We start from the raw sequence: 23,201 nt of genomic DNA on the forward strand, positions 1-23,201 counted from the left end.
ATGGTTTTCTTACAGGACCATATTTTTCCTTTCCTGGGTTTTAACTTTCTGTCACTGTCCCAGGTTGCTTCAGCTCCCAATCCTTAACAGGTGGAGCAGAGGCCTCTTAGTGGAATAAGAAGTGTTGAATAAGAAGTGTTGGCCACACCTTTGGGCAGGGGATTTGCTCTTCCTGGATGAAAATATCCCAAATTGCTCTGTTTAACTGGAATGGACATGCTTGGGATATGTATCAGATGAAGGAAGGGATCTGGTAATCATCGGTGATGGTCAAACGAGGAGCTCTTCTCTCTTCCTTCTTCTGTCCTCTTTGAGCCTGTAGCTACTCTAGTTGTTCACACCATCAAAGAAAGCCTTTCCATCTGAGGGTTTGGGCTCATACAGCTATGTCCTTAGCTTACAAACAATGATTTTTAGCAATATTTGGCTTGCATCGCTCAATGGAACTTGAGCTTTCCAAACACGTAGCAAGGATTTCTCCTGGGGCGAGCTGGCTACATAGGGAACTGCTCCTTTTTTACCTTTGGGTCAGACTGAATTATCTGGGCCTTGGAAATCTTGCCTGGCTCTGCTAGTAGGAGCCTTGAACCCAGTGCCCTCGATGTTAGGGTAAATGTGCTTGGTAAATCAAAGTCCATCAAATGTCAACAATGCATCGTATTACCTCATGGGAAAAACGACCCGTGAGAAGGATTTCTGGATGATTCTGCTTCACAGGCCTTTTGCAACAGGTTGAGATTCTCTGTTGACCTTCAAGAGTGTGAAGCACCTTGCTAAGCCCAGCTCAAGGTGGCAGCTGCTGGCATCCCATGTTTCCTAAAACTGGCTTGACAGGGAGCTGTTCCTGGGCTCTGTCCTTTTCCTTCCTTACATCTGGGTAGAAACATATTTTGACAGGCCAGTGATGCAGAAAATAACTTGCTCTCCAACTGTTGCATCCCTTGACCCCAATTAGAATGTGGTGCATGTAGAAGTGTCAGCCTCTTGCTTTCTCTCCGCTCCACATCCCCCTGACCAAAATTCCCATTATAAAGATGACACCTGAGTACTTCACAGGGGAGAAATCATCACTGACCATACAGAGAATCAGAGTAGATCTGTAGTCCAGCTCATCTGGTGTTTTTCTGGCCAAGAAGAAGGTGCAGGAAAGCTGTCAGAAAGGAGTTATGAGATATTCCAGCCTGTGGGAATATTTCCCCTTGACCTATTTATATAGAGTTGGTTTACGCTTTGAAAAATGAAGCTGTGTGTCCTTTGTAGATCTCCTGCTTGGTATTTCTTTTCAACAGTTAATACTCCTATAAGCTAAAGCTGTGGAAGATGAATGAGGGAGTCAGTCCAGGGGCTGTATATGAGAAGCTATTCTGGGATTCAGGTCTATCCTAGACTGCATGTGTTCCTCCATTCCCCCATGTCCCTGTTGTTCACACACAGAGAGGACCCATTAGTAGCTTGTCTCCCTGGGAAAAACTGAACGGCAGTGTCTTTATGTTACCTTATAGACACAGCAAAACAGCTCATGAAATCTCTCAGGACAAGAAGAAAATGGGACTAGAAGTGTGCCTGAGATGTATCCAAATCCACCTCCCACTGATCTGAATGTTGAGCTGTCAGTACTGCATGTCGGGTGCATTTCAAATCACATCTCCTTTGCTCTCTGATGCTTGCATCAAGTTATCTATGTGTGATTCAATGGGATGGGAAGAGGACAAGTCTCCAGACTGTGACTCATTCGGTCTTTTCCTACTGCTGCTGTAATTCAAGTGGAAGTCTTAGAAGATGGTAAAACCTTCAGGCTTGTTAAAGATGCCATGCTTTGAGTGTATATGAGTGAATCCAGGGCTCATTTTGAACCTGAGATAGGCTTGCTGTGATCTTACTGATTCTGCTTTTTGCAAAGAATCGGTCTCATGGAAGGGTCTGCATAGTGGTATGTTTCTAAATTCCCAGTATCGAGGGAGATATTGCATAGAGATCAGTGAGAAGGGTGTAGGCCTCCTCCTAAAGGTAACCATGCATCCACTAATTAAATAGCACAGGGTGCTGGAGGACTTCAGCACAGTGCTTCTCTCTTCTTTTGTTACTCTGAGACTCTGACACTTGAATTCTTTCGTTGGTGTTAAGCTCAGGGCAAGCAGGGTAAACATGCTGGGCATATAGAGTGCATTTGTTCATAAATGTGCCTCCTTGTTATGGAGATTCCACAGGATCTCCTTGTAAATACCGAGGATGACCCCTGCCATGATTTCCCTCCCTATCAGACAGGATTCAGTGGCATGCACTGTGATCTCTGCACACCAATACTGGATCCCTCTGCACTCCCTCTGATGTCTAGTTTTATTAGGCAGCGTTGGGTAGAAGGTGGAATGTCCTCTTACTTCACATGCTACAGCTCATAACATCCATCACTACAGTGAGTTCCTGATCCAGTGGAGTTCCTAATAAGATTGGCCATCTCAACTTGATCATCTTTATGGATCCTTTACAACTCAGCATAGTCTGTGACTTTTCTCTGCAATAGGGGATGGCTGAAAGGTCCTTTACTGAAGCCTGGGTGTTGGCTGTCCTGCGCAAGATCTTTCTTCAAATCAAGAGCGGCTTCAGAAATCCTCTGTTGCTGTAGGAGAGGAAATCTCACTGGAAACTCAGTGAAGGAAATCCAAGTTGTGATCAGAACATTGTTCCATCACAATATTTTGATTTTAAATAACCAGAAATACAACTTGCACAAAACCGAAACAAACTGAAACAAAAAGACAGATTTGTTTGGTCATGTAGCACCAACAAATCTTTCATCCACTAAACACTGAACCACCACTGCTGTCGTGTGCAGCTTCCAAAGCAACCAAATGAAACACAGCCCTCTCTTTCTTTTGTTATTTCTGTGTGAGAGGCGTCTGATGTCAAGGTGCTGTGCTGCCTCAGATCCGAGCAGGTCTTTAATATGAATGAAGTGCAGATGACAAGCAGCAGAGTGGTTCCAACTGAGCCGTGGTGACTTCACGCAGAAGGGACTTTTGTCTTTGCGGTTGGAACGAGTGGCAGCTAAAGATCTGCTTAATGATTTGTGCCATGAGAGAGTCAAAAATAATAAGGTAGGACAGAGCAGAGCCCTCTGTGCAGATCAATCACTTCCTTCATTTTTTCTTCTGTGCTCTATGTTGGGATGCTAATAATGATTCCTTGTGGAGGGAGCATGTATGCCCACTTGGAGGGGAATGCTGATATAAAGAAGTTCAGGATACCCCCACCACTCTCCACACTGACCCTCCTCTTTTATTTTATTTACATTCTTCCCTAGAGAAGGTAACCTGAAGCAGAGAGAGGAAAATTGTTCTTGCAAACAGAGCTGTCAACAAAACCCTGCCTTTTCTCACTGGCTGGAGGGCTCGGAGCAGGGTGAAGAGTCGTAGCAATGTTTATTTTACAGAAGATAAGCTTTAAGCAGAGTGTGTATATATACATATATATACATTGACATTAATCAGGGAATTTCTTCCTGTTAAAAAAGTAACTACCCAGTCTGTAGCTTTGTTTTAACCTGAAAAATGTTGGTTGTTTGACAGTTGCTGGAAGAAAATATTTCTGGATGAAAAACTAAAGAATGACTCAAAAGTTGATTAAGAAGGAGGGGGAGAAGAGGAGTCAAAGTTTTCTAGCTGCAAAGAGTGATTTATTATCCGGCTATCTTTGCAAATGACAAAATAACTAATTAGATACAATTCATCATCAGAACTTAAAGCTGCCACTGGAATAAGTTAGAATATCTTTCTGAACAATTCTCAAATTCTGATCTAAATGTTGCACAGCGGGTGCTGAGACCCAGTCAGACACACTGAAACACTGGGACTTCTGGAATTCTGCCCCCTATAGAGTTTTTTCTAATGAAAAGGGCATTTTAGAATGATGTTTTATATGGCAGAGATCTTTTCCCTTAAAGCATCAGCTATAATAATTATTTTTATGCAGATCCTGAGACATAGAGGGATTAAATGACTTTTTCAAGGTCAAGCAGTGAGTCAAAGGCAGAGCTAGTGAATGAATGCCAGTCTTGATTCGGGGGCTGTCTGGATTACAAAGCTGGCCCTCACTTTCTTCATCACCAGAGGTCCCAGCATCCCCTAACCCAGTTGTTTCTGTGTGAAGGGTGCAACTGTGGGAAAAGATGACAGGCTCCCAACAGACGTAGTTGGGATTAGCATGACCTGCATGAAGCTACTGATAAGTATGCTGGCCTTCATGGGTCAACTCTGTGGGGACAATTATGACGAGTAGATTCTATTTGGCTGTGATATCACTCAGTATCCTGGGAGAAAGCTGTGAGAAGAGTCAGGTGAAAGCTTTCTATCAGTACTGGGGCCTGTCCTGTTTCATATCTTTGTTGATGACCTGCATGAGGCAACTGAATGCACCCTCTGTAAGTCTGCAGATACCGGGCTGGCAGGAAGAATAAAATTGCCTGGAGGAAAGAAGGCCATACTGAGCTATCGGAACAGGCTGGATAGTTGGACTGAGGTCAGTGGGATGAAATTCAGCAAGAACAAGTGCTGGGTCCTGCACTTTGGCCACAACAACTCCAGGCAACACTACAGGCTTGGGGCAGAGCGGGTGGAAGACTGTGTAGAGAAAATGGATCTGGGGGTATTGATTGACAGTTGGCTGAATGTGAGCCTACAGTGTGTCCAGGTGGCCAAAGAGGTCAGTGGCATCCTGGTTTGCATCCGTGCAGCCAGTAGGAGCAGGGAAGTTATCGTTCCTCTGTACTCAGCCCTGCTGAGGCTGCACCTCGAACGCTGTGTTCAGTTTTGGGCTCCTCACAACAGGAAAGGCATTGAGGCTTTGGAGCACATCCAGAGAAGGGCAGTGAAGCTGTGAGGGGTCTGGAGCACAGGGCTTAGGGGAGTGGCTGAGGGAACTGGGATTGTGTCTGGCTTTCTTTGGCCTTCCTGTGTCCCAGAGGACTGAAGCGATTGCACCCTTGTTAGGTGAAGTCATGTAAGTCAACTGCATTCCTCTTTGGACTTTGTGCTCCTGATATCCCTTCATGAATTATTAGCTATGGAAAAGACTTATAGCTAAGAGACTACAGCTTGTTTAGTCTCCTGGTCATTTCAGGTTTGCTTTCAAATATGTTTTGCTCTGTTTTATGTGGCTTGAATGCTGGGCCTCCTGACATTTCCCCTGGGCCTCTCTCCTGCAGTCTGATAGATCTGGCTGTCAGGAAGTTATTCCTCATGCACAGGCTACTTCTTATCCGTCTGTCACTTTTTCAACTCATTGGGCTAATAGTTTTCCCATTAAAAGAGCTGTCTCTCTGTATCCTTTCGCCCTGGTCTCCCCAAGGGAACCTCTTTTTCCTTGCACTAAAGCATGGTCAGGCTATATGACTTCACAGGTCTTTTTCCCCTCTCTTGCTGCAATTTTTTGGAGTCTGAGGAATTTTGGATCTCACATATGATGAATTCTAGTAGAAGGTAGAAAAAATAGATCTGTTAGAATAAGCAATGGAGACACTGGTGTTCATAAATTCCACAGGTTTAGACACTCTCATAGTATTGGGGTGTAATAGGGTCTTTTCTGTTCTGGATGCACAGGATTTCTAGAGACTTAGGGAAAAGCTGGGTTATTTGCCATCCCTCGAGGTTTTTGAGGAAAGGGTGGATGTGGCACTGAGGGACATGGTTTAGTGGGCACGGTGGGGATGAGCTGATGGTTGCACTCAATGATCTTAGTGGTCTTTTCCAACTTTTATGATTCTGTGTAATAGTTTCTCAGATTTGCAGCAGGGTTTTCTAAGGATGAGAAGAGAGAAAATAGTAAAATAATAGTAACAACAGCAACAACAAAAAAGAAGGATTACTTCTGGTGCTCATCTGAGGAAATAATAAAAGGTAGAAGGCCCTTTCCCCCATCCAAGGGGAAAGCCCAGGGCTGGGACACCCTGACTGAACTGTTCTATCTGCTCAGCGTTCATAAAGGCAGCTGTTCTTCCGTCCAGGGTCCAGATGTGCACAGATGTGTGCAGTTCTGCCCCACATGCATCGACATTTGGCATCGTCATCACTGTCCTACATTTCCAGCCTCCTCTCCAGAGGACACCTCACCAGCCAGACAGCTGGGCTGGAGAGGAGAACACAGTGCTTGCTGCTGATTAGGCAATAATGAAACTAATAGCCTCTTAACATTCTTACATTAACAACAACGTCAGTGTGTCAGTATGTATTTACAATATAAGTTACACAAATGTCATTTTGGTACACTGAGCACTTCATATTTGCAATTCTCTGTCACAGCAATAAAATCAATCATCCACTCAGAGCAGATATGCGCCCAGGAGAGATCATTGTTTAATGGCACTGGGCCAGGCTTCTGAAGATCTGTGTAGGAAGCAGATGAGCAGAGAAGGACTCACATTCTTGAACTCTGATGCTCTTGGGTCTATGTACAAGACCTTCTTGGGTCCAGTCAAACGAAGGCTTGGTTGTCCACTCAGCAGCACAAGGACTTTTGGGGTTGAAAACAAGTCATTCATCTCCTCTGCAAGACACCACATAAAGCACCAAATCAGTCTGCTGTCCAGCACTTCACACAATTTGGTTATAAACATCTGAAATAATTTTACATTACATTGAAGAGACTACTTCCTGCATAGCTTCCTAAATCCTGGGCATCCAAAGGCCCTTTTCCCTATCACCTGTCCTCTCTCTGTGCTGGTATCGAGTATGCATTGCCTAGATGTTCTAGTGCTTTGTTTTAAATACTTGGATTAGTAACTGGATTTGATCTTGGCATCTCTAGTTGGTCATTTGCAAGGAGTCGTCATCCTTGGAGGTTTTCAAGATAATGGCGGATGTTGCATTCAGTGAAACAGTCTAGAGCTGTTAGAGGCATGGATTGATGGTTGGACTGGATGATCTTATTGGTCTTTCCCACCTTAATGATTCTATGAGAGTCAATCTCAAACATTATAGACCAGCTTAATAGGCTTGTGAAGGCACCTAATGAATTAAGGAGCTAAAATCTCACTCATTAAAGGCAGCATTAATGCTCTGAAATGTTCTGAGAACCCTGCAACGTGATGCAAGTTCCACTGAAGGCAGTGCTAAGAAATCCTGCTGATTTCCACAGGAACTCAAAAGGTCCTGAATGGGCTTTTTATCCTGTTTTCTTATCTGATGAGAAGATAGTTTGACTTCTGAAAGTTTCATATGAATTCCTCCTGTGTTTGGAGACTCGGCTATGCAACACTGTGGGAGATTTATTTACTGTTGATGACCCTCTGTTCTGCTCTGCAAGATGCTAAACCTCACTATGCAGGCCAGGTATCTCAGATTCCATAATTTGCCTAAGTGTGTAAGATCCATTAGTAAAGGTTTCTTTGCAGGTAAAGAATACAACAGTGTTAGAAAGCATTTTGTAGTGTTTTCAGGTATGATAGCAACCATGGAAAAATCACATTTGTCTAATAAAAAGAGAAAAACACATACAAGAAAAAGAAAGAAACCTAGCACTTAAAGGATTAAATAGTGCATTGACTGCCTACAGCATCAAGGGCCCTTTGAAGGTCTGGATGTGATGGAAGTGCACATGCCCATCTGACACACAGCAGGCACTGAAGTCAATAGAATTACATGAGGAACAGATTTGAATTTGGCCCTTTGCTCCCTACTTTTGCTGTCTCATTACAATTTCAAGGTAAAGCATTATAAAGCATATATGGAACAAGGAAATGTAGGCCCAGTTTAAGCCAATACAGATGTCTGAGCTCCTGCAAGCTCTTGAGTCCTGGCAGAAGAACTGATGAGCAGGAGTGGTTTTGGTGAGAAGTCTTGAAAGGGTTCAAATCAACCAGAAGTGTCAGTCAAGTAGCTTGACAATGCTGGGAAATCAATGCTGAATTCTCAAAGAAGAGCATGCAGGGAAAATTATACCATTTGTTTGCAATTCTAATACAATGAATCAACAGATCACTTGCAAAATGCTCCTAATGAAAATGCGCATAATAGATGTGCAGAAGCAAGAGGGAGAGAGACGAAGTATCTGTGCTAGTGAGGAGAGGAGGATCTGAATTCACGCTTTGCTGCTGAAATTTGAATGTGCACATTTGTAGCAAGGATGGGTCTGACATCTACAGAGTCCTAGGAGAGGCTGGCAGTGACAGTTGTTGCGAGGGGTTTTAATAAAGAAGCAGTTGTTACGAGTGGGCCAACAGATACGCAGATACGGGAGCTTGGTATAAAGACAGAATGGATTACAGATGATCTGAAAAATTGCCTAATAAATGGCCCCAACATTGTTCCTTTTTTATTTTCCTTTTTTCCTTTTTTTTTTTTTTTTTTTCTGGTGATAAATTCACCTTTTTGTACAGTTTCTTTGTTTTGCTTAGGCTCAGTTAGGAGGAATCCTTTCCACATAAAGTGGACAGGGATCAATTGTTCATTGAGTTTTCTGGTGCAAGAGCTAGAGAGATTCTCAAGGAACTGGCAGGTGTCAGGCTCAAAACAGACATTTCTGGGGAAATAAATCCATCTCTCCATTCATAAGAACTGCCTGACCGATAAAACTTAATGCTGTGGGGCATATTCTGGGTTCAGAAAAGCAACCAGGCAAAGGCCTAGCAAAGTAATCATAGAATCAGAATCACCAAAGTTGGAAAAGACTACCAAGATAATGTAGTCCAATCATTAACCCATCACCACCGTGCCCACTAACCATGTTCCTCAGTGCCACCAGCCACTGGAGGTCCATTAACTTTAAAATCTGCACATTTATCTTGGGACTTCCTTGAGCCTTAAACTCTTGGAAAGAGCATAGTGGGCACACATTACTCTGTGCTTACTCTATTCCTCTCTTGGCTTCTGATGTTGGTCATTGCTAGAGACAGCTTTTTTTTTGCTGGCTGACTCTTTGACTGAACCCAGTAAAGCCATTCTTACTTCCTTCAAATCCAGGGTTATGTTCTCTTTTCTTGGTGAAGGCTGTGTAGGTGGACACCTTGCAACTTCTGCTGGATGCAATGAGACTGCCCAAGTGCTGTGACTCCGAGTTGTCTCTTTGAAGTTAGAGATATATCAGAGCAGTCTTCAAATAGTGAGAAAGAGGATGATGCATTCCTGCAAAGTTTATCATTCTCGTCTGGTTTTTTGCTTGTTTTGTTGTTTGTTTCTTTGTTTTTTCCCTTTTTTTTTTTTTTTCCTTTCTTACTTTTTATAAGCTTAAGATCTGAACCAAAGCTCAAATCTCAGTTTTTCAGCCTCAGGCTGTTGGCTAGAAAGGAGACTTATTGTCACCTATGGATGAAGAAGGCAAAGAAGCAAGTTTTGCTTATTTCCAGTAATACAGATGCTAGTAATAAGAGAAAAACTCAGATTTTCTTTCAAGTCTGAACAAAGAAATTAGGGCACTGGAGGAAAAGAGGTGATGTGGGATGATCCAAGGGGGATGTGAATAAAATTTATGAGCCAGAAAACCCAAACTCATGGGACTTGCACTCAGTGATCCTTATGAATCCCTTCCAACTTGTGATGTTGTATGATCCTGTGAAACCCTAGTATTACCTGTGATTTGGGTTCTTTCTGGGAAAAGTGCTGTAGATGAAGAGCAAGCTGGTTCTGAGCACCAAGGTTATCGGTGAGTGATCTGGCTTCGACATCTTACGGTGTCACAGAATCATAGAATGGCCTGGTTGAAAAGGACCACAATGATCATATAGTTTCAACCTCCCTGCTGTGTGCAGGGTCTCCAACTACCAGACCAGGCTGCTCAGAGCCACATCCAGCCTGGCCTTGAATGCCTCCAGGGCATCCACAGCCTCCTTGGGCAACCTGTTCCAACCAGTGTCCCATCCATTAGGCCATGACTGGAGTTGCTCATTAATAACTTCAGCATAATATGCATGCTTAGGGAAGGATTCAAGAAAGTCACTACCTGTGATTAGATCTACAGTGATAGACTGGGAGTAAGCGTGCATTGGGAGGGGAGTCCTGCTATGTGGTCTGTTAATTCCATCACTGGTATATAAAAATGTATACCAGAATACAAGTCTAAAATGCTGAAATGATGTACCACACCACATCTATTAATTTTTGACTCAAAGTTTAAAAGATATCCATTGCTTTCTTCCTGAAAGGACTGGTGAGTAGTTGAAAAACAAATGCCTGGTGAAATTGGCCCAGAGCATCTGTAGTCTTTTCTTTCCTCCAATATGTGTATTCTATCACTAAATATGTATTTCAGAGTGATGTAAAACCTTCATGGATAACTTCTGAATCAGTATCAGTGAAGCTCTCTTCTCCCCATACAGTAAGTTTCAAAGTAAGTTTCATGGATGCCTGAATATCTTCCAAGACTTTTCATACCTGGCTCAGAAAGAGAGGAAGAAGAACAGTTTCAGTTGCATTAAGTAGCATTTTTAAAGTCTCCCTCCAGCTTTTCCAGGCAAAGGCAAACACACAAAGGAAAATGTGGTGTTTAGAGAGCATGGGGGCATTGAAAACCACAGCAATTCAACTTACACTCTGCTCCACCTGCCACTGGAAATTTCCATCCAAAGAAGGCAGAAAAATGGGCACTCTGACCCTTCTTTTCTCCTTGGAAATGTAATTTCCAAATGTCATTTATTGATGAGCAGGACCTTTGTGTGTCAGGGCAGGTTTCTGCTAATTATATAATTTAATTTAATTTTATTTTTTTTCCCCCCAAATAGTTCTTCTTCCTCCGCTTTCTTTTCATCTTTATTCATATCTTTCCCCTTCTGTCTCATTTTTCCATGGCACTCAGGTTCTTACATTTTCTCTTTTCCCCACTGCTTCCCTAAGCACATGAAGAAAAATGTGCATTTCTAGCCTAGATATATTGGATATTAGATTCTAGGGCACAACGAGGACAGACCCTATGATGAAGAATACACATACAAAAACACTCAGGGAGAAAAATTCAGGAAAACAAACTTTTGTATATCAGGGGAATCCCAATCTCCCCTATAGCTAGACATTTCAACTGCATAAGCTGTCCTGGGGAATTGCCTTTGCTTCCACTTGCTGGAACCAAAAAGCTTGTGGAATAAGCTCTGATTTCAGACAAAAGTATATTGCTTAAAATGCAGCATATTTCATCTATGTTGGAAGCTGTAAAATTCAAGGTTCTTGGTGATCCTCATCATTCATTTCCCCAATTTCCAACAGCGTGTGGTATAAGGAAAAGTTTTGAAAGAATTTCAACCTTCGGTCCTCGGGTTGGAAAGCAGTCTCAGAACATCGGTTTTCATGGTGAAATTTTAATGTGGTCCACAGGGAAGGTTTTTTTTCAAAGAAAAAACAAGAAAAGAAGCTTTTTATATATGCTTCATAATGATTTGGGGTGAATATGACGCTGTGGGATTTGTCCAGGCTGTTGTTTTAGTGCACTGGGGTTGAACTGCTTCCTTACACAAATTGCAGCCCTAGCTCAGCTCTTGACAGAGTCTCTTCTGAGGCCCCATATCTTAATTCTGGTTTGCATTCCTTCCAATCTTAGTTTTTTGACTTTTTTTTTTTCCCCTTGGGAGTCTGTTGTGGTCTCTCAACATCCCTAAAGGCAGGGAAATGAATAGCTCTGTCTCCTGGGAAGATGGAAATGCCCCATCCATGGTGCTGTTCAAAGTCATGCTGGATCAGGCTCTCAGCACCTGATCTAGCTGTAGATGTCCTTTCTCATTGCAGGGGAATTGGACTAGATGTCTTTGAAGGGTTCCTTCCAACTAAACGATTCCATGGTTCTGTAAAAGTGGGAAGGCAGGATTTTGCAGTCTCCATCAGCCATGTTTTGGAGAGCAACACCAGCATAGGTGGACTGAAGCTGGATTAATTGCTGACTCCGTCAAGATGAAGGAAAAAAAACAAAAGTCCTTGACTATTTTGTAGTTTTATATGAAGGATAAGTGCTACAATAGGCTATTTGGCAGCAAGGCCTTGGCACTGTTACTGCCTTTTGTCCTCCTCCTTGTTTAAATTTCCATTTTTATGTAAAGCTATTTTCTTTCCTCCCAGTAGATGAAAATCCTAGAGTTATCTCCGAGGTTATCACCACTTGACTATTTAAGATCCATAACACAGTTAATTACTAACAAATAGCAGGGAGTATGTGAGGGAAGTTCAGACCTAAGGAGAGAGTTATGAAGCCTCTAAGAGCCATGGGTTAGAGCTCTGCCATCTGGAGCCTCACATAGGAGCAAAATAAACAAGACTCCCTTTGATATCTCTCTTTTTTGGTCCTTCAGAAGAATCGAGAACACATCAGTCATAGGAGATGAGGATGGCATGAGTTGTAGTTAATACTTAAGATATAAGGAGGCAACATAGGGAGAAAAAAGCTGTAGATTCGTTCTTTCCTATCGTTACTAGGTGGAAATTCATTATAGATCTCCTTGCTTGTATTAGACTTGAAGGGCTAAAGGTTGGCCTATCAAAAACCCACTATGAGCCATCAGCTCCTTCCTATCTAGGTTACATGAGCAGGTGATTAATCTCCTTCAAACAGCTTCTTTTATTCATAGGAATTGAAGCTTCCTTTTGAAACATCAAATCTAATGATGGAATTATGGGTGGTGTGCAAAGGAGAAATCATCCTTCCTGTCACCAATGAATGGCTCAGGAGGGAAGAAAAACAGCTCCCAAGAGCAGTTCAACTTTTGTGGAGGTTTGATAAAACCATCCCTGCTTCTCTTGTTGTTTTTCATTTTCTTTCAATGCTATTTAGCTGCATCTATAAGGGGAAAGGATTTCCACAGGCTGCTGCTAGCTCGAGTTCTGCTGGGGATGGCTTTGTGCTCTGTATGCCATTTCCTTCTCTCCTGTAACAGCACGTGGGCTCTTGCCTTCAAGCTGTCACTTTTCTTCTTTAATTTTTTTTTTTTCTGAAGAGGTTCTCTCTTCTCCAGAGATAAACATGATGACTTTTTCATGAGCATGGAAAAGCCAATAACTCAGAAGCACTTCCAAGGCACAGCTCTTATTTGAAAGCTCTTTTCACAAACAAGAGATTGTTAATAACTGTCCATGTGGGAGATATTTGATTGATTCCATGCAGTAGCATTGCATGAAAGGAGTTGTGAGGGTCTTTTTATTATATTTCTTTTTTTTAAGGCAGAAGTATGTAAGAGAAAAGGAAGTGGGGGAAGGTAGAATTACTTACCACGTTCTTCCAGAAAGATTATCACATTAAATTAGAGTTCCACAGGTGTAAGCATTTTCTGATTCAGTTGATTATTTCTCCTCTTTAAGGGAAATTATTATCCTCTGCTGTAGTATAAACTATATGTAAGACTCTTAGGCAGTTTCAGGTTGGTTAGTCCAGAGACAACACTTCAAAAAGAAAGCAAATTTGAGTTTCTTGCTGTCCACTTCCTTTCTTTCCAGAGTTGGTGGCTGTGTATCTTAATGCACTTTCCTTAGAAGTCAAGCTCATATTGTTTGTTGGCCCATATAAAGATAATATGCCAATATGCAAAAAAACCTCAACATACTGAGATCCCACTGTTTGATAACTGAGGATTTATTCTTTCTGGGTACAGAAAAGAACACCAGTAAATAGCAACATTCTATGTTCATGTGCTGCAAAATGTATTTTCAGAAATCCTTCTCCTTTTTACTCCTTTCAGCTATTTTTCGTTTGCATGGAACTGGGAGAAACCCTGGATAGAGGGTTTACTCTGGACCTGACTGTTCTCCCACCTTGCACATGAAGACAACTGCTTGCTCCTGGCAGCAAATGAGGCAATGTGAGGATCACGAGGGGCCTCAGGTATACATGTGGATAGCACAGAAATAATGGGACCGGGAGCTGCTCTTGGCCATCACAAGGCTAGAAAAGAGACGTGGTAGGACAGAATAGGAGGTAGCAGAGTGGCACTTATCAACCCCTTGCTAATATAGGTTAGAGGTTGAGAAGGGACTAATTTTTTATATGAATAAATTATGCAGTAGTAGTGCTCAGTGGCTTGAACAGCAAATCTTAGGTGTAGAAGAAGTGTCCATTTTCACCACGTGGTTTTCTTGAAGGAGCAAGATTGGTCCTAAAGCCAATTCATCACTTCTTCAGGGATCCCGGGCTCCTTCTTCTATAGTTAGGTTAGGCTAGGAGGATTTTGTATCTTATTTATGTTTCATAATGCTGGTAATACACGTGTCTTTGAAAACTCCATCAGTTCTACAATATCAGAAGTGCGATGAGTGCAGAGGTTTGGATACTTTCAGCCCCTGGACACAAATCTGAATGAAGCTACCAAATCAATAATCTGGGGTGATGGGGAGGTTCCAGTTTGCAGAGAACTGCATCATTTAGGACATAATTTATGTTTTTCTTCTTGTATTTTCCATCCTTTTAGCTGTAGTCTCTCACCCTCTGAACAGAAATATCTTACTGGGGATGGAAAGATACCTGAATTCAAAGACAAGCGAATAGCCTTGCCTGGTTAGAGATAACATTTTACCCAGCCCTATTATGTCATTGAATGAATTGGGTAATTCATCTGCATGGCTATAGGACACAAATAATGTTTCCTGTACTTTAACTGACCACCTGAGCCTCCATTTCTCACCAGCCAATAAAAGCCAACCAGGAGCTGCAGTCTCCACCTTGGAGGCTTCTGATAAAGAGCTGAGAGATCACAGAATCACAGAATTGTAGGGGTTGGAAGGGACCTCCAGAGATCATCGAGTCCAACCCCCTTACCAAAGCAGGTTCCCTACACCAGGTAATTTTAAAGATGTTATGTCTTCCTGAGCTGTGATCCAGGTGACATCACACTGGAAAAGCTGTGAGGACTTTTGGGTCTTATTTGTCTGCCTGAAACCAAACTATGTTGAAACTCGGCTGAAATCGCTTGATCCAGTGTTTATGTTCATCACAAGAAGTGATCAGTTTTGTTCTGGATGGAAGAGAAAACCTTTGCTGAAGTCCTAGCTTTCTAACACTAGCTACTAAAACTTCAGAATTTGTTGCTGTTGTTGTTTCCTCATGAATGTCCTAGGCCAACCCTGAAGATGCAGTCTAACCCACTTGCTAAACACCTTGTACATCAATATCTATCCTTTGCAATGGTGGAATAATTATGCATGAAAGTTAATTCATGACTGCTAAACAGCATGGTCTGGTGGGTAATGCATTGGGTGCTGGAGTGGGCAGAGTTATTCTCTTCTCTTGCTTGCCTTGTGCATGGTAACACAGAAAGAAAATCACAGCACGTTCATTTTTGTGCATGTTTTTTCCCCTACTACTTAGGTGGAAGTTTTCTTAGTCAGAGACTACATCCAACTGTGTACAGTGCATGGCACAATGGGACCCCGCTCTTGGTTATGACCTCTAAATATTGCCATAATAATAATAATAGTATGTGGCTTTTGGCACATCACCTATTAATCACAGCAGCTGTCAGGCAAAGCATTAAATGGGAATAGCTCCCTGCAAGAAAAAACAAATACAACAACACCCTGTGGCTTGTGGAGCATGAATTTACACTCTGGAGGGTGCCAGAGAAGGAAGGAAGGGCTCAGCCGTGACATTTTGCTCAAATTTGTTAACCTTGGCTTGTGTTCAGATGCACAGTGCTCTCAGCCCAAGCGATGTGAGGAAGGGGTCTCCTGAGAGAGAAAGCTTTGTTAAATATTTACAGTGAGCAGAAGCTGCTGTGAAGGTGCACAAAAGCATCACGGATAAAATTTGCCAGTGGGGAAGAAGCGTTCTTGAGGAGTGGCTGGGATGGTTAATACACTGCTATTAATTTTTTTTTTTTCTCAATGCCTGCAGTGAATTTTTCTTCCCAAAATATACATGTATGTTTTCTGAAACCATCCAGACCTTGAGCATCCAGAATGCCTGGGGCAGGAAGCTTCATGGCTTGTGTTAAGAAATAGCTTCTGCAATTTTGGTTGGCCCCTTCTCCCTGGGCAACTAGTGATAGGATGAGATGGAGTGGCCATGAGCTGCACCAGGGGAGATTCAGGTTGGATATTAGGAAAAAGTTCCCTGAAAAAGTGAACAGGTTGCTCAGGAGAGGTGGTGGAGTCACCATCCCTGGAGGTGTTCAAGAATCATGGAGATGTGGCACTCAGAGACATGGTTTAGTGGGCAGTGTTGGTAGTGGATGGTAGGACTAGATGATCTTAGGAGTCCTTTCCAACCTTAATGATTCTATGATTTTGAACCCAGCACCCATCAGCTCCATTGAGTGATGGCTGGTTCTGCTGTTGGAAGGCAGTGAGCCATTGCTCTGCCAAACACTTCATGGCAAGCTTGTGCAATCTGGGCTATGGTGATCAGATGTGATTGGCTCCTTGTTTATGTGGTATGTTGGGTGTACTCTTTAGAAGCAGGATGGGTGGGTGTGTTCCAAATTCAGTCACTGAAACTTCCTTTGTGTTTATGCTCCTAACGTTTCCTGGCATGAAAATGGTCCATTCGAACATCTGCAGAAAGAAAACCCAAACAAAGTGAGGTTGCTGTCAGTTTGTATTTATTTGAATTGTTGGAGAAGTCCTAGTCATGGATCAGGGCTAAACTTGTACAAATAATTGATTTTAGGTTCACTGGCTGAAAGCGAAAACACATTGAGAAGTCTTTCAGTTGACGTAAAATATTCTCTGCCAGATTTCTGTGAAAGAATATGCTTCAAGAATGTGGTTCAATACAAGGCCCAGTTATATATCTAAAGCTTAAATACTCTCTCTTCCTCACTTTGTTATTTTTCATTGCTGTTGTGTCAAAAATAAATTTAAAATAATCAAAATAAAATATCAACGTCTATTTTGAAATTATACAAAGAAACTTCTCAGAATTTTCAAAACCATTGTGATGATTTCATTTGCTATGGGCAATGCTTGCACTGTATTGGTTGCTAATTATTCTATGAACCAAAAATTCCTGTCCGATATTAATTCAGACCACAGTGTGACAGATGCTGTAGCAGTCATGAATATTTTTAAGACAAATCTGTGGCACTTTTTGCTTGAGGACCTCTTTTTGCAGAGCAGTTTGGGATCTGAGCCCGCTGATATTGGGCAGTTTTGATGGCTTGGGCTATTCTGTTTTAAATTTACACTGCAACATCCTGAGGGAATTGAGCTGGCCATGGACTAGAAATTGCCGAAAGCCGTTAAACCAAACCTGCTGTTCTGGAGCTGAACCAGAACTTACTTTAAACATTTGCTTTTTGGACTCCTCAAAAATAAGAGCATTGCAAACAACTACAATAAGAAACTGTCCTGCAGTTTGGCACCTTGCAGGCTCCAGGTAGCAAAGAACAAAATGCACTTAACAAGACCAGTGGAAATAATAATGAAAAAAAAAACACCAACAACAAAATCCCTTGTGCCCAATGTTGAGGACTGAGCTATTCATCTCCTCTGCATGTCCCTTCCATGCCGCCCATTGGCACACTGTAGTACCAAGCACACAGCAGCCACACAGCAGCTGCTTCGTGACCTTTCCCACCATGGTTTGCTGTCTGAAGGCAGCACTGGCAGCTCCTGCTTTTTTTTGTGCAGCTTTGCAAGCCACCAAGGGCTGAGCTTGCCAACAGCAGGGTCAAAGAGGATGGAAAGCTGCTCGGGTGAAGATTTTTTAGAAGAAGCAATGTACACACTTAGAGCTCTGCACTGCACCCTCTCCATGGCGTGTGTAGGCATCGTAGCACTGTGGCTCCAGCTGTCATTGCCAATAGAGCCCCATGGCAAAAATAATGGCTGTTTTCCAAATGACGGATGCATGTCCCTCTCCATCCCAATGAGAATACATGGGAAGGAAGTGCAGACCCAGACAGACTTTATTGGCAAATGCTGCCACTGATTAAAACGGGCTTGAGCTACTGTAAGGAGAGGTTGCCATGGAAACAGTCTCTTGATGTGTCCAAGTTTTGAAACTGTTTTTCCCTCCTCTCCCCCTCCCCAGGCTTCTTTTCTTGCTGTTGTTTTGCTGAAGATTTGCTCTCATGGGGCAGTGTGATGTGCAGGGACCCTTGGGATTGGAAGGCAATGAGAAGAACTGCTTAGTGCAGAGTGGGCTTCTCCAATGGGACATCTCCCGGATGGTCCAGTGATAGGGCAGAGCCTGTAGGAACAGATTCTGACAGAACAGGGTCTGGAAGGTCCCTGGAGGGCCACAATGTTGGCAAGGTACTGATTAGTGAAGGGAGAAGCAGAGGATGTCCCAGGGAAATCCCCTGCCCAGAGAACACCTGGTTGGGATGCTCTTAGCATCTAAAGGGCCCTTCTCCTCTGTGGGAGCCAGCAGGCTCACATGGGCTTCAGGGAGTGCTCATTGAATCTAATGGCTGTCTCCATCACCATCACACCAGTGGCAATGGTGGGAGGCAGTCTTCTGAACAATGGAAAATCAAGCGAGTGCTGTAAGGAGTGCTTATGAAACCTCCTTCTCCTTCCACCTGGGCTCCCTACCTTGAGAGAGAGGGGCTTTCATTTTGCTCAAGTACATGCAGAAAACAAAGCCTGCCTGAGTAATAGAGTTTGTTATCATGCAGCTGTGTTGAAGAGCCATTGACGACTGGTGCAAAGCTCTGAGAAGCATTTTCCTCACAGATCATTCAGCTCACGTTTCACACATTGGCTTTTTGATTTTTACTGTCCTCCTGGTTTATTTTGTGCTTTCTATTCAATCACAGAGCCTTATTCAAAAACAGACTCCTCCCTGTCTGTGTGTTTTATCCACTTTTGCTTTTATACTCTCCTTGGGAAGTTCTCTGGCTCTTTCCAGAACTACCACAAGTGCTTCAATTTCTGCCTGTAAAAACTCTTCCTGCAAGAGATTAACTATGTTACCATGGCTGGAGCATGGGCCAAGGGATCCCTAAACATTGAGTGTCCATTCAGCCCCATTTGAAAAATCCTGTGATTAGCATCTCCAGAGCTGTTTGATTATCCGAGCTTATTGATGTAATGGTTGAGTCCCACATCCTCAAGAAACCTGGTCCCACCTACATTATATACCTTAGTCAACTACCTGGTCATCCTTTGGCTTCCCAGGCTTTTGCTGACAATATAGAGCCATTCTTGCATCCAGAGGTATGTTGTGTCCATTTCAGACCTGAAACGTTCTCTATAGGTGCTGCCCTCATTTCTTGCCCAACGCAGCAGCATTGGGTGATGGGTTACCTAAGTTATCTTAAATTTGTATGATAGAAATTGAGGTTTGACTTCTACCTATGCAACCTATTGACTACGTGCTTTAGCAGGGAGGATTGTACTTGATGATCTCTTGAAATCCCTTCCAACCCCTGCAGTTCTGTGATTCTGTGAATACTCACTGTGATGAATCTCAGAGTAAATTTGGAAATGTCTCTTCCTCTTATCTGTGCAATTCCCCAAGCTTGCATTGCACTGTCTGATTTATATTAAATGATAGCATTAATATTTTTGTACAAGAATCTCTGAATGCTTCATCTGCCCATCAAGACCTAATAAGTGGGGAGTGCAGGGGGGCATCGTAGAATCATAGAAGAACTGTAGAATCATTAAGGTTGGAAAAGACCTCTAAGATCATCTAATCCAACAGTCCACACTCCACCAATATTGCCCACTAAAACATGTCTTTAAGTGACACATCCCTATGTTTCTTGAACACCTCTACATGTGGTGAATTCACCACCTCCCTGGGCGGTCTGTTCCAATATCTCATCACTTTTTCAGAGAAGAAACTTTTCCTAATATCCAATCTGAACTTCCTCTGGCACAACTTGATGCTATTTCCTCCTGTCCTATCTTGTCCTCTTGTATTTTGATCTCCTTGTTTTTCCTGAGCCAAGCAATTGAATGGAGAATCCTCAGGAATGCATTCCCACTCTTAGACCATATTCTTCCTAATATCCAACCTGAATAGAGTCATAGAAATCAGCCAACATGGATAGGGAATCTCCAAGAAGCCATTGCTTGAGTCCTTTTGCTCCTATTCCAAGTCTGCTTGAACATCTGTACACCCACACAGTGTTATTTCACATGCCAGATTTTTAAATTTTAAGCTCTCCTGCAAAGCTTGGACAGTTTCTCACTTAAAAGGGAACAGAGAAGCCCTACAGTCCTTCTGTGGGAGCGACTCAATCAAAGATGTCATGAAAGGGGTTTAATTTCAAACGATCTGAATTGCACCTCGATCAGGAAGGACATGGTAATGGTGAATTTGCTGAGCTCAGGAGGATGAAGAATGAAGGGGAATTCACAATTAACATCTGTGACACAGTGAGTCTGGATGAGAGCATCCATAGTCAGAGCAAATATCAAAGGCATTTCCCAGATCTCATGCTTTCGGGAGATTTTTAATTACTCTGATGTTTGTTAAGAGTTGCTTACAGCCAAATGAGTGGATTCTTAAATTTGAAGATGTTTCTCTGCTCCCAGAAATAACAGCTGAGTGGCAAATCAGTCCCAGCGTGTATGGCAAAGAGGACACAGTGAGCTTGGAGCCTCTGTGAAGCCAGATCAAATATCAGTTCACATAGCAGTCCCTGCCTCCAGCCATGCGAGGATGATGATAGCAGAATTGCTTTGAAATCCTCCCCCCAAAAAAAGCATTCAAGACTGTGCTCTCCTGGGTAAACGTCTCCTTTGCTGTCTTTGTATTCTCTGGTAGCTCTAATGCAAGAGGTGGCAGATGGTGAACGTATGGTGTGGAGAGGGACAAGGAAATCAGATAGGTGGAATTAGGCAGGTGTTGAGCAATGCAAGCAGACATTCAGTGCTGGGTTTCCTCAGCTGGAGTCACCTGGAGAAACTTGGGCTGTGGTGTAATGATGGTGTTGTGCAGGTGAAGTGGAAAGAGGAGCACTGAAGTAATAGCTGGTCCTACTGGTAAAGGAACAGGGAGAGGTTAGCTACAAATGCATGCATGTAACCAGAACAGCAGCTCCTTACAGCAAGGAGGTTTGGACTGTGGGACCAGATTGACCAGATTTTATAGAGGAATGTGCACACTATGGGTACAGACTTGTTCCAGTGTGCAGAGATGCCTCTGGCATCTTTGCTTGCTAGCAGTTTTGTGATATCTTTCTGCTGGCACACCAGAGCCTTGCTCAGCTGGGAACTATTGCATAAGCCTCACTGGGGACCTCAGGAGCAGATTAATTCCTTGAGCACCTTCTTTCTTGCTGCGGGTGAAGTCTGATGCTCAGATGTGATCCATGGAGACAGCTGTGCAGGGCTGAGGCTGAAACCACCATCAGGCATAGAAGGCAGAAAGATATCGCTCTCCTCAAGTTCAGGACAGTAATTCTGGGGGGGAAACCCTTCCTTGGGGCAGTTTTGAAGGGGCAGCCTTAGATAGAACTTCTGTCCTGGCATCTTCTGATGATGATAGTGAGACTGAAAAGTTAAGGCAAAGATAGGACGTGGTTAAGCTTCCTTCCCTCCTTCAGCCTGTGAAAATTCTTTGGTTTTGGTGGCCTGTAATTATGTAATTCTTCCCCGTTATCTTTTCTAATTGTTCTCTGTGCTGTTTCCTAAACTGATTAGAAACAATGGCAGACGGGGATGAAGTGGGAGGCAGACGTGAACATGGCAGGCTGCCAGCGTAGTACAAGGCTTTCCAGAAAGAGAGAAAAGAGAAGGAAAAATTAAAAAAAAAAAACAACAACAACCAAAAATCCACAGTGGAGATTTGGATGCCAAGACCTGAACCAAGAGGACACCTGAACCACTGCCAGGCTGGGAGGTGCTGGCAGGGGATGCCTCATTCAGACTCATACATATGTGATCTGTGTTACATTCAGGAAATATATAAAGCCTTTCCCAACCTCTCCCAGAACATCTCTCTCTACCCTCAGAGTTTTGCTGTCTCTCTCTTTTCAAGTACTTGAATGACGAAGGTTGAGCCCTCATGGGGGGCTTTGCCCATTGCCAAGAGACACTGCAGTCCTCCCCCCTTGGTGCTGGGATGTTTGCTTGCTTGCAGGGGGAGTAATGAGATAAAGGGGAGAATGATTCTATGATAAGTTTGGCTGGTAGCATTTAGGGGTGACCATGGCATGGATTGGAGGAGATACTGCAGTGATATTTCTCCCTGTTTGGCATCTAGTTTTAGGGAATGATGCAGCACCCCAAGAGCCAGCTGTAGTAATGTGAACTCTCATTTGCTCTGCAGATATCTGCTGCTCTTCACCCACAGCTCTCTCCCCATGTGGCTGAGGGCTTTTTTTTTTTGGGTTCTATTTATTCATTTATTTACATATTGCAATGATGCGCATTGCAGAGGTGGTTGGGGATCCAGAAGAGACTTGGTCTAATAATCCTCTGCTTCTCTTTCTCTTACAGTTTCATTTTGCTGGTATGGGAACATAGGAATGTTGCTATTATTTTTTGTTAGAGAGGACAAAAATAAGCCCTGATCTTCCAGGCTTAAAAGCTGAGAATCGATTTCTTGTGGCAGAGAGAGAACAGATGTCTGGGGTGATGTGGTATCCCACAGAGCAGGGTCTCCCACGCCCCAGCATCATGGCCCCATGATGATCTGGGCTAATTTGTAGAATTGTAGAATCATTCGAGTTGGAAGAGACCCTTAAAGGTCATCAAGTCTAACTCCCCTACAATGAATAGGGCTGCCTACAGCTAGATCAGGATGCTCAGAACCCGGTCCAGCCCGACCTTGATTGTCTCCAAGTGCAGAGCATCCATCTGATCTCTAGCATATGGGATGGGAGGCCTCTTTGAAACAGCCCCCACTCATCCATGTGAGACCAGCATCAGGCACTGGAGGAAGGCGTTGGGCCACTCTGGATGCTGTCCTTATCCCAGTCTCTAAGTGTCACGATTTCTACCCAGGTTCCTGCATGCTTGCAGCTCTGCTTGCTCAGCAAGTTACCAATAGAGCAGAGGGAGGAATTTATCAGCACTGTCCTCTCCTCTAAACCCTGTTCTGCTGTTTTTCCATCACTACTGACTTTTCTGTGTGCCTGCAGGCTGCCTCTGCCAGCACCATTCCAGCTGGCTGGCCTCTCTGGTTTCTGTGCGTGGATGGAGAGAAGAAATATTGCCTGAGGCTCACCCTTGGTATCAGGTTGGAGGCTGCTTTGCTGCTTTGGGCTGAGCAAGGTCAGGGAGGTTGGGTTATTTGGCTCTTTCTCACATTGCTTATCTTGACACTTTGGTAGCAGGTTAGCAGAGAGCAGACAGAGCCTATGGTGAGAAGAAGGTGAGAGCTTAGGGTTAAGAAAGCAGGGAGTTAAG

The 23,201-nt window shown here is 43.3% G+C and overlaps 1 protein-coding gene across 10 annotated transcripts in view; it reads left to right on the forward strand.

The window, feature by feature from the left end:
* Positions 1–23,201, forward strand: part of PLXNA4 (plexin A4) — a 446,249-nt gene that overhangs the window by 76,037 nt on the left and 347,011 nt on the right. The gene's annotated exons all lie outside the window — the stretch shown is intronic.

Source organism: Lagopus muta, chromosome 1 (assembly GCF_023343835.1).
Source record: "Lagopus muta isolate bLagMut1 chromosome 1, bLagMut1 primary, whole genome shotgun sequence".
Lineage (NCBI taxonomy): Eukaryota > Metazoa > Chordata > Aves > Galliformes > Phasianidae > Lagopus > Lagopus muta.